This window comes from Macrotis lagotis, chromosome 1 (genome assembly GCF_037893015.1).
Source record: "Macrotis lagotis isolate mMagLag1 chromosome 1, bilby.v1.9.chrom.fasta, whole genome shotgun sequence".
In the NCBI taxonomy this organism is placed as follows: Eukaryota; Metazoa; Chordata; class Mammalia; order Peramelemorphia; family Peramelidae; genus Macrotis; species Macrotis lagotis.
The window spans coordinates 555,813,343-555,825,708 of record NC_133658.1 but is presented as its reverse complement, the minus strand read 5'-3'; the positions used below and the strand labels follow the sequence as shown (position 1 = coordinate 555,825,708).

Genomic DNA, 12,366 nt, shown 5'->3' with positions numbered 1-12,366 from the left:
AATGAGGAAAAGGATTATTAAATCTCATCTAAGGGAGAAATCCTCCAAAATATCTAGTAAAATATACTGGAAATAGGGACAGGACTGAGGTCCTCTACAAGGGCCTCTGCCTAAAAAGAATCTAGAACCACTTATTTTATCTCCTGCAATTATTACAAGAAGACCAGAGTCTTTCTTCTCTGAAGCTCTCCACAGTTCTGATCCTTATGAAACATAGGAAGAGCCTTATGTAAAGTGACTTGGATCTAGAACTTATAGTTGCTTGGTTGTTTGTTTGTTTGGTTACTTCTTGTTCTTTGCTACTGAAGAAGACCAAAATGATCACTATGTTAAAGGCGAGTTACAATGTGGGCAATTGGCTCATCAGACCAATACGAGTCTGGAATGTTCTGCCATATGTTGGGCACAAATAGTCCATGTGAACCCCTGGGTGGGTACTCTAAATTTATGCATTTCATATTTCCTTTAAGATGCTTCCATTGCTCATAGATCAGTATTAGGAATAGAAAGGAAGAGCCAGGTATGATAGATATTCAAGGCATAGAATCTATTGAAAGGGGTTACAAGTCATCTGGCAGGGGTAGCTTTCAAATATTTTTGACTGGAGGAAAAGCAAAACTTAATTGAAACACAAAATATAGGAAAAAGGTGCAGAGTAGTGAAGAAGATAATGTTTTGTTTGGACATATTGAATTTGAGATAATGATGAAATAGACATCATTATGGTTAGGGAAGAGGCAGGAGAAAGTTTTGCTACAGAAAACCTAGAACAGTTTTATGACTGTACTGAGGTAATCCTCATTAATTGGCACATCAAAATTGAGTTTGCTGTGGAAACCACCATGAGATGCCTCAGAAACTATGCCATCACCCCAGTCATCTGTTGGAATCAATGAAGCTAGAAACCTGTATTGACCTACATGGCATGGGCTGGAAATAGGAAGCTTCCAATAGCATGAGGAAATACCATTATTAAGTCCCCTATTTTCCCCATCATTCTTTTTATTGTTCTTACTACCAGTCCTCCTAATAGCCCAACCCCTATAGTCACCCTATTGCCCAGCCAGTCCCTTCTACTCTTATCTCCAGTTCTTTGGGCCTTTCTCTCCCTTCATACCCAGCCTTTTAACAAAGGCTGTGCTACCTCACAGCCTCTCCAGATAAGGACAACTTCTTTACCTACCCCGACTTTATTCCAACCCCTTCTCTATTGGTGAATACTGTCATAAAAATCTCCCGAAATGGAATCATTAGTGTCATTTTTGCCCTGACCTGAATAACCTTCCCCATTATTTATCCCCTGCTACCTCATGATTCATAAAGTTAAGAAATAATATTTATCACTTCAATAACACCAGAGCCCTGGCAGCAGCAGTTTATGAAGTAGCACCTACTAACCTCCAGAATCCATGTTTATTTTGATTCTATTTGGGCAAATTCCTTACTGTGTCTCTCCCCCTCATATTCACTAGCATAGCCATGATCACCATGACTTCAGAGAACATTCCATGAATAAGACTCTCATTTCCCTCCTGTCTAGTTCCTCATGCACCTATATGTCTCTTGTTGTTGTTGACTCTTCATTTTTTTTGAAGAGTACCAATGACATAACAGGATGATGTCTTGACTTGTGTGTGAATTGGATTTAAGTAAGATAGAGCTTCACAAAATCATCAGCTTCACTCTCTCTTCCAGAGTCATCAAAGTCCAATGGGAGGAGAAAAATCAAGATGACTGTTGATGTCCCGGGATGCAGTGGATGACCTTAACATCTTAGATATCTGACCAAACTCCATAGCACAAGTTCCATGGCTACTTTCATGGCTGTTGGAACAAAATATTCTAATCTGCACATTCTATGGGAAGAAGTCATCATATGCTTGGTGTAGATATCCCTCTTACTTACTAATGGGTAAGCCTATCAATAACTTCAAACTAGTCTAGCTTATCTACTGAGGTAGTTTACAGGTATGACTAAAAAAACTATGCGTGTTTTGGCTTCTTAGAGTCACAGGGGAGAGTTGGGTCAAGGTGGACACCAAATATGGGTGAACAGCCCTAAAAAAGACTCAGAAAACCCTCACAAAAAAGATGCTAGTTCTTTTTTTATTAGAAAGATTTTATTTATTTATTTTGTGTTTTACAATTTTCCCCCCATTCTTGCTTCCCTCCCCCCCACAGAAGGAATTCTGTTAGTCTTTACATTGCTTCCATGTTATACATTGATCTCAGTTGAATGTGATGACAGAGAAATCATATCCTTAAGGAAGAAAAATAAAGTATGAGATACTAAATTACATAATAAGATAATGGTTTTCTTTCTAATTTGAAGGTAATAATCTTTGGTCTTTGTTCAAAGTCCATAATTCTTTTTCTGGATGCAGATGGTTTTCTCCATTGCAGATAGTCCAGGATTGTCCCTAGTTGTTGGACTGATGGAATGAGCAAGTCCATCAAGGTTGATCATCACCCCCATGTTGCTGTTAGGGTGTACAATGTTCTTCTGGTTCTGCTCATCTCTCTCAGCATCAGTTCATGCAAATCCTTCCAGGCTTCCCTGAATTCCCATCCCTCCTGGTTTCCAATAGAACAAAAATGTTCCATGACATACATATACCAGAGTTTGCTAAGCCATTCCCCAACTGAAGGACATTCACTTAATTTCCAATTTTTTGCCGCCACAAACAGGGCTGCTATGAATATTTTTGTATAAGTGATGTTGCCCTTTTTCATAATCTCTTCAGGGTATAGACCCAGTAGTAGTATTGCTGGATCAAAGGGTATGCTCATTTTTATTGCTCTTTGGGCAGAATTCCAAATTGCTCTCCAGAAAGGTTGGATGAGTTCACAGCTCTACCAATGATGTATTGGTGTCCCAGATTTCCTGCATCCCTTCCAACACTGATCATTGTCCTTTCTGGTCAGACGCTAGTTCTTCTTGACAATCCCATATACCACATGTTTCTTTGAAAGACCCTGAAAGATGAGGAAGATCTATGTAACCAGTTCAAAATTCCCAAGTCACCCTCTCAGAGCAAGACCAACAGTAATGGTCCAAAGTTCCTCTCCCACTGGCAGGAAATGTGAAAATTAACTGGTTACCAATTTCTTGTTTCCCAAATCATCATTTACCATTTTCTTCTCTAGTTTACAGTATAGGTGAGGAAACTAAGGCAAATAGGAATAAGTGACTGGTCCAGGGTCACACAGCTAGTAATTTTCTGAAGTCACATTTGAACTCAGCTGTTCTGACTACAGGCCCTCTGCTCTATCTACTCTGGCATTTAGCACCAGTCCCAAAATTCCAGGTTCCTTGTACCTTCTTCAAAATCTCTGATATTGCTTGATTCAGATAAGAACCCTATAAAAATGTATGAGACATTACTGAGTAGGGAGGATACTCTGTCCCCTCCTGGGATCAAGTATGGGTTACTTAATTCCAGTGGGTTCTGTTTCTCCATGTTACCTGATTGCCTTTCATATTTTATTTGTATCTCTTCAATAAAACTGACTTTCTTTATTGTCTTGTTGTGCTCCATGTTTTCCTTACTGGATTATTATTATTTTGAATTTACCTAAGTCTGTGTTACCAATAGTTGGAGGTGAAAGTCTTGAATTCTATGTGGTTTGGTTCTAGAAATGCTGATATTTGAGTTGATGAAAGAAACATGAGAAGATGGTCAAGCAATTTGTTGATGTGTTTTGCTTAACTATATTAGTAGCAAAAGTGGATTTACACTTGGTGGTAGTATAGTAGTGAGTTGCAGGGTAATAAGAGTGAAACAAAGAAGAAGGAAGAAGAGGAAAAGGAGAAAAGAAGAAGAAGAAGAAGAAGAGGAGGAGGAGGAGGAGGAGGAAGAGGAGGAGGATGAGAAAAAAGAAGATGAAGAAGAGAAGAAGAAAAAGAAGAAAAAAGAAGAAAAAGTAGAAGAGAAAGGAGAAGAGAAGGAAGAAGAAAAAGAAGAAAAAAGGAAGAGAAAAAAAGAAAAAAGAAAAAGGAGGAGGAGGAAGAAGAAAACAAAGGAGAAGGAAGAAGGAAAGAAAGAGAAAGAAAGAAGAGGAAAAAAAGACATAAAAAACTTAACCAAATATTAAAAAAATGTATGTAATGTTAAACACAAATGAACATGTATAAGGTTTACTAGACTGCCACTGAGGGGAGGGAAGTGGGAAGGAAGGGTAGAAAAATGTGCAACATAAATATGCAAGTGGATGAATTTTGAAAAGCTTTCATAGCATGTAATTGGAAAAATAAAATATGTAACAGAATAGAACAAAATCAGAAAAGAACACAGAAAAGCAAGAGATCTGTGATAAATTAATAAAGTGTTAAGGAATGCAGACTGTGCCTGTGAGTTGGGAATTCCTGGATGAGGAACCATAAGCTATGTTAGCCATAAACTTACCATAAACTTTCACTGAAATCTCTTCATTTAGAGAGAAGGATAGAAATTACCAGTTATGGATTATTTATAAGAATATAAACTCTGGATTCTAATTCACCTGTGAGAGAATAAATGAATATAATATATTCCCTTGAAATTTTCCTATGATCAGTTAATTGATTTTTTTTTTTGAGGATAATGACAGACTTCACAAAAAGCTCTTTAATTTTGTTTCTATATACTAGTTCTCATTTTTTCTACATACTAGTTCTCAATTACATAGGGAAATATTTAATTTAATCTATTAATGACAAACATCAGATAGCAATCAAATGGACTATTTAAATGCTTGAGGCTTAATTATCATTTAACATAGTGTTTACACTGAGAACTTTGTGTATAACAGAATAATTAATATTTACTACAATTGGGAGTCTACTTTTGAAGTGCAGGTATCTAAGAATTAATGAGTCTAGGTTTGTGACTCATAAATCATAGAATCAACCTAATAAAAGCTGACTTCATTTAGCACTTTATGGTTTATAAAAATGCTTTACATATATTATCTCATTTGAATACATATCAGAACACATCTACCTACCAGGTAGGTAAGGTAGATATTATCATATCATTTTACAAATAAGAAAACTGAGATACAGGAAGGTTGAGAGACTTGACCAATGTCATATAATCATGCATATAATCAAGCCAAGAATGAAACCTCAAGTATTATGATGCCAAGTTCATTGTTGCTCCAATTTGTCTTTCCAGGTTGATCTTACAACAATCTCTTACACACACCCTTCCTCCTTTATTTCAACCATTCTGACCTTGTTGTTTTCATTGTTGATTTTTGGTTATTTTCATTGCTGTTTTTTTGGTTATTTTCATTGCAATGATATTCTATCTCCTTCCTCCACTATTGCATTGTTTTAAATTTACTATCACCTCACTTCTGCCTCTAGAATTCCATACCTTTTTTTAAGATTCAGGTCAAGTGTCTCTTCATACATGAAGCTTTTCCTACTTCCTCCTCACCCTTAGTTATTTTGGAGGCAATAGGGGATAAGTGCCTTGCTCAGGACCACATAGTGTTTGAGACTGAATTTGAACTCCTGACTCTAGGGCTGGTGCTCTATCCACTACACCACCTTGTGGCCCCTACCCTAAGTTGTTAGTAGAAAAAAGAATAAATATTTACATAGTACCTACTAATAGTCAAGCTTTGCGCTGTTTTTTAAAAGAAAAAGATCTCATTTTACAATTGAGAAAACAGAGACAAATAGATGATAAGTGACTTGCCCAGGATCATAATAATAATGTTGATGCTACTGCTGCTGATAGTAACTAATATTTATGCAGTATTTACTATGTCCTAGGTACAATGCTAAATGGTTTACAATTATCAATCATGTCATTGATCCTCACAGGAATCAGTGCTATTATTACTCCCATTTTATAGAGGAGACCAAGTTAATCAATGATTAAGTGACTTGCCCAAGATAACAAAGCTGAGAAGGGTCTGAGTTCAAATTTGACTTGTATCTTCCTGACTCCCAGACCCAGTGGCCTCTCCATTGCCACCAGTTGACCTTTCCTCCTGAAATTCCTGATTTTCCTCCTGAAATAAATTATATATTTTAAATATATATATATATATATATATATATTGTATCTATAGTTTCCATCAGTAGAATTTAAGTTACTTGAGAAGGATCTATTTAGTTTTTGTCTTTGCTTTTCCAGTGCCTGATATACAGCAAGTGCTTAATAAATGCACGATGAATGAATATTATGGTTCCATTAGACCACATGTTTTTGTAGTGGCTAAGTGGTATAATGGACAATGATGGAGTTCGAGTCTGGAAGGCCTCACTTCAAATCCTACTTGAAATACATACATGTATGAGCTGGGTAAGTTATTTAACACTTTTCAAACTCAGTTTGGATATCTGTAAAATAGTGTTAATCACACCCACAGAATATTTATAGCAGCTCTTTTTTGTGGTGTCTCAGATTTGAAAATTGAGGGAATGTTCATCAATTGAGGAACAGTTTAACCAGTTGTGGTGTTTGATTGTGATAGAATCATTGTTCAATTGGGCCTGACTCTTCATGACTCTCTTAGCGATTTCTTGGAAAAGACACTAGAATGGTTTGCCATTCCTTCTCCAGTCATTTTACTGATGAAAAAAACTGCAGCATAAAGGATCAAGTGACTTGCCCAAGGTCACACAGCTAGTAAATGTTTAAGCCCAGATTTTAATTCAGGAAGTTAGTCTTCCTGACTCCAGGCCCAGCAGTCTATCCACTAGGCCCCTAACTGCTCCATTTGTGATGAAATACTATTGAGTTATGAGAAATGAGCAGGATTCTTTCAGAAAAACATGGAAATACTCTTATGATCTGATACAAAGTGAAGTGAACAGAAACAGGAGAATATTGTACACAGTAACAGTAATATTGCTATGATGATCAACTATGAAGAAATTAACTACTCTCATCAATACAACAATTTGAAGAACTCATGATGAAAATTGCTATTCACCTCCAGAGAGAGAACTGATGAGTGAAGATTAAATGATACTCTTTCCCCACATTATCTATGTTTCTTGCTTTTTATTGCTAGGTTGTTGTTTTTTTTTGGGGTTTTTTTTTTTTTGTGCAACAGTGAGAAAATTTAATAGATATTTCAAACCTACATTCCTGGTTAACAAAAAAAGCTTGATTTCATTCTGTTGTAAGAAATGAAATGTTTATTTTTCCCATATGTTAATTATAAACTCTGGAAGAGAAATGACTAGGAAGTCTGAAAACTTGTCCTGCCCTCATACTTTACATTCAGAAAGAGATAATAATTCATCCTCATTTAGACCAGATAGCATTGTATAAGGATGATATTTTTTTTAGGTTTTTTTTTTTTCAAGGTAGATGGGGTTAAGTGGCTTGCCCAAGGCCACACAGCTAGGTAATTATTAGGTGTCTGAGGTTGGATTTATACTCCTGACTACAGGGCCGGTGCTCTATCCACTGCGCCACCTGTCTGCCCCTTCTATAATTTTATTTTAACCCTAAATTTTTAAGGTTTATAATAGCTAATATGGAAATGTTTTATATGCCTTTACATGTACAATTGATACATCATTTCCCTTCTTAAAAGGTGGGGCATAAGGCAGGAGGGAGAGAATTTGGAACTTTTAGAAAGTTTTAGAAATTTTAGAAAAAGAATAACAAAATAAATATATTTCCTAAAAATAATAACACCCATCTCATAAGTTTGCTGTGAGGCTCAGAATAATATATGTAAGATTTTTCAAATATTAAAGTCCTATGTGAACTCTACCTAATATAAACTATTGGAATTGAAAGGGACCTTAAAGTTTTTTTTTTTCCATTCCATTCTCTCTTTTTTACAGAGGAGGAAATCAAAGCAGGTGGGGCTTAAGTGGCTTATTGATACCACATAATTTTTATGGACTAGTTTCCTTGCCTCACACAGTGGTGTTCTACTTACACCATCCTACCTGAGACTGCTTTGCAGAGGAAAACGACACCTCTCCCAAAATGAATGAAGTGGTTCCTCTACATACCCAATCATAAGGTGAAGAAAGGCTGTGTGTAGCATACCACACTCAGCTCTTTATCCTAGAGCTCAGTGACAGGTTATAGACAGTGGAGGGTTGGAAGTAGCTTAAACAAGATTCTGTGAGCTCATTGCAAACTTTTTAGTATATTTAAACTTTGAAAATCTGCAAATACAAATCCGAGCTAGTTTTGTTGTTTTGTTAATTGTCAAGATTTGAAGTGATACAGATTAAACTTGACAGTAAGTTAATGAACATATTTTTTTCAGAGCTGTTAAATATTTATTAATACACTGTTGTTCATAAATATCCTTTGATCCTTTGCAGTACTGTATTCAGCAGTCACCCAAGAGAAGTATCAGACATCCCATATATACATATATATGTATATATTTGTGTGTCTTTGTGTGTGTGTATATATATACACATATACATATACATTTGTGTATTGTGCATATGTGTGTACATATAAATATACACATTGTTAATTACAAGAAAATGGAGGGATAGAAGAGTCTTGTTTTCCCTCCACAGTCAGAGGTAAGCCTCTGAGATTTACCTAAATTATTGTTCAAAACTTTTCTAGCTTGGTAAGATTTGTTAATCTTATTCATTTTGAACACCTCAGTGCTTCATGTGGATAAACAGAGAGCCCATTTATCTTGAACAAATCAGAATGTGTTATGGAGTGAAATGAATTTATCATCCAGGTCACATTCTGGTTTATCTACAACATACAGAAATGGATGAGAGTAGAAAATTTTACTACTTACTGGTATTATTACTCTAGTATGTGTATTTTCATACCAATACATATGAATAGGTATTTTGACACATAAATTGAATCTGTATTAAAGAGCATGAGCTGGATTGGAGGTAGAGAGAAAGAATGCCCTAGAATGACTCAGGATCTAATTACTAATCACTTACTCTTTGTGAAATAATAGGATGCCTTGTGCTGAGTCACTGTTCTCCAATGCTGATTCAATTAATTTCAACCAATGCAGCTAGGGAACATATCTGCATCCAGTAGATTGGAACTGAGGAGGGAATAAAAGATGAAGGAAAGATTGGGCTAGATGACTAACTTCTTGAATTAAAATTCTAATGAACTCAAATATAGAGGGAAACCAAAAGGATAATGATTAACTCATATCTTTTGTCTCCTTCCATCTGAACTAGGTAACTAGGTTCAGTCAGTGGATGGAAATGAGGAGGCAAGAGATGACTAATAAAATAAGAGATAATGTACTAACCTCTCCTCTCTCTCTCTCTGTCTCATCTTCCCATAATCTTATACCTCATAGGGGAGTTGAATCTGGAAAGTTAGTTTCTAGCATTAGCATTCTATTGCTAGAGTCTTTAAAAAATTCTATGATCTTGAGCAAGGTACTTCTCATAGTTTCTATGTTGATGCAATGCTTATAAATCATTTTGGTTTATTTTTAAAATGTTTTATTGATGTTCTTTGTATTTGCATAAACATTTACAGAGTATAACTACTGATGATAAGATTCTTATAATAAAGTAAAACACAAGTAAAACTAACAATATTGTGACTTTTTTCCTGACAGGCATTAAAGATGTGAAACTCCTTTATTCAAAAGAATCTTATTTTAATTAGCAGAAATTTATTTTTTCTCCTTTTCCATTGCAAAAAAAAAAGAAAAACAAATTCCTTGTAACAAATTTGTAAAATCAAGCAGATCCTTCAGTGATTGCATATAAACATAAACATACTCCAAAAAACATATTCACACAAATGTCTAGGTATATGTCTGTCTGTCTGTCTGTCTCTATCTTTTTGCACCTACATCTATTACTTCTTTGTCAGGAGGTAGTAGGTTTACTCATTGGTCTTCTGAAATCATGCAAGGATAGTCATTGCATAGAGCATAATCCTTAAAGCTTTCAAAGTTGTTTATCTTATAATATTATTATTATCTAAATTATTCTCTTGGTTCTGTTCATTTCATTCTTCATCATGAAAAGTCTTCCCAACTATTATTTTTTAATAATATTGATATCATAGTATAAATTATTTTTCTGTTTCTGCTCACTTCACTCTGTTAATTCATATAAATTTTCTCTCTCTTTCTCTCTCTCTCTCTCTCTCTCTCTCTCTCTCTCTCTCTCTCTCTCTCTCTCTCTCTCTCTTTGTAGGACAATGGGGTTAAGTAACTTTCCCAGGATCACATAGCTAAGTAAGTATTAAGTGTGTGAGGTGCAATTTGAACTCAGGTCCTCCTGACTCCAGGGCTGGTGCTCTATTCACTGCGCCACCTAGCTGCCCCCTCCATTTCTCTTTTAGATCATCTATGTATATAAAGATGCATGTTTATATGTATGGGTATATGTTTGGGTATATGTTTATGTGTTCATATATATTATATATATTTTGCATTTAAGATTTTTTTTCTATTTCTGTCATCCTTGGTGTGGGGGGTGTGGGGATGGTGTGTGTGTGTGTGTGTGTGTGTGTGTGTGTGTGTGTGTGTTGTTATGTATGAGTGTCTTTGTGTATGTGTGAGATGAGAATCACAGTAGTAAAACTGGATCAAAAAGCATGTATTTTTAAGTAACTGTACATAATTCCAAGTTGTTTTTTAGAATAATATCCATTTACAGGTTATCAGTGTACCTATTTTGCCACAATCTCTCCAACATTTATCATTTACCATTTTTGTCATTTTTACCAATCTGATGGATGTAAGGTTAAATCTCAGAATTGCTTTAATTTTCATTTCTTTAATTAATAATGATCTGAAATATTTTTAGAGTTATAAAATAACCTAGATTTCTTACCTTGAGAACCACCTGTCAGTATCCAAAGTCTATTTATTAATTGGGGAATGACCTATTATTTTTTGCTACATTCAGAATCAAATTGATCATATATAACTCTCCATATTTTTAGGATATGTAATCTTAGATATTTGAATTTTGTTTGGCTTTTACTGAGGTCTTTTGTTTTCACACTACAATTACTTTTTGATATACTCTCCTGGCAGCAGTCTGGGAAGAGACTGGAGGCTGGAGAAATCAAACCTCAGGAGACTAGTTAGGAAGTTATTACAATAGTCAAATGCTAAAAGTAATGAGGATCTAAAATATATATCCAACACCACTGAATCCTCTGTTGTGACAAAAAGAAAACAAAACTAAACAAAAAACTCACACAGTGACCTTGTCCGATAGTATATATTAGTGGTCACCATAGTGAGAGTATGTGCTCTTCAAGCAGAGTGCAAGCAGATCCATTAGATCATGGGAAGAAAACATGAGCACTTAATTTTAATGCAATAATATAGTTGCTGCTCTGGGGGTGACACTGGTGAGATGACCTGAAGAAATCTTTTCCAGTAAGGAGCCTTAGCTCCAGCAGGACCCTACCCTCTCAAAGAGGGATTAGGTCTCATTTTTCATTGTCCTTGGATTTTATATTATTGCCACCCTGGAGTCCAGGGAAATATCATTAAAAGTTTGGATTTGGTTCATGTCAAGGGTCTTCCCAAAAGAGATTAAAAAGATACATAGTGCATAATATAAAAGAGACTGGGACAATAATTTATGTCCAGGCTGTTGGGGAAGGCCTTGCTGATCTCACCTTGTCATTATCTCTCATATACTCCACCTTCTCTCCTCTTACTTACCACTGTAATGCAGGCCCTCATCACCTCTCATCTAGATTATTGTAGTATTGCCTGCCTCAAATCTCTCCCCACTTCAATCTATCTTCTCCATTCAAGCAACTAAAGTGATTTTCCTATAGCATTTTTCCAACTATATCACCTCCCCCTCTGCCCCTTGATAAACTTCATAGGATTCCAATCACCTCCTTGTCCTCCTCCTCATTTTCTCTTTGTGTTCACATGGAGAGTCATACCTTTATATGTGGGTTCTCTAAGGAAAGGAATTTAAATTTTAATCATCCATACTTCCCTAGGTATCTTGGGGTTTGGGGGCTAGATGGGTTTTTTCTTCCCCACTTATTTATTCTATAGCTTTTTTTCCAAATAAATTTGAAATTTAAATTACCTCTTTTGTCTTATATAGTTTTCATTTATGATTTCATGAAATATAGTTCTGAAAAACCAGACTTTGTTAAAATATCTTGGGATTCAAATGGAACTACTTGACTACACCTTTAAACACAAATCACTCTTGCTCTCACCGATTGGCCAATAATAGATCCCATCCTTACTATGACCTACATTGTTTGGGTTTTGATGATTCCTAGTGAGTGTAAATGGCATTTTTTTCACTCTTCTGGCCAGAAATTCTGATAGATTCTTTTGTGAAGGCAAAGTAAGCCATCTTTTGCTTCGATTCGTACCTAGCCTTTAATCACTGAATGGGAATTCTTTTAGACAAATTGAGATTTAGGAAAGACCTTA

The 12,366-nt window shown here is 35.5% G+C and overlaps 1 long non-coding RNA gene across 2 annotated transcripts in view; it reads left to right on the top strand.

The window, feature by feature from the left end:
* Window positions 1-11,967, top strand: part of LOC141507077 (uncharacterized) — a 78,878-nt gene extending 66,911 nt beyond the window's left edge. The window contains exons 2-3 of one of the 2 annotated variants that reach the window (XR_012474065.1): window positions 1,696-1,912; window positions 10,133-11,967. This is a non-coding gene — a long non-coding RNA (uncharacterized LOC141507077). Of the gene's footprint in view, window positions 1-1,695; window positions 1,913-6,131; window positions 6,977-10,132 lie in introns of those variants that run through there. The other variant, XR_012474066.1, reaches the window with a different exon arrangement.
* Window positions 11,968-12,366: the final 399 nt, after the last annotated feature.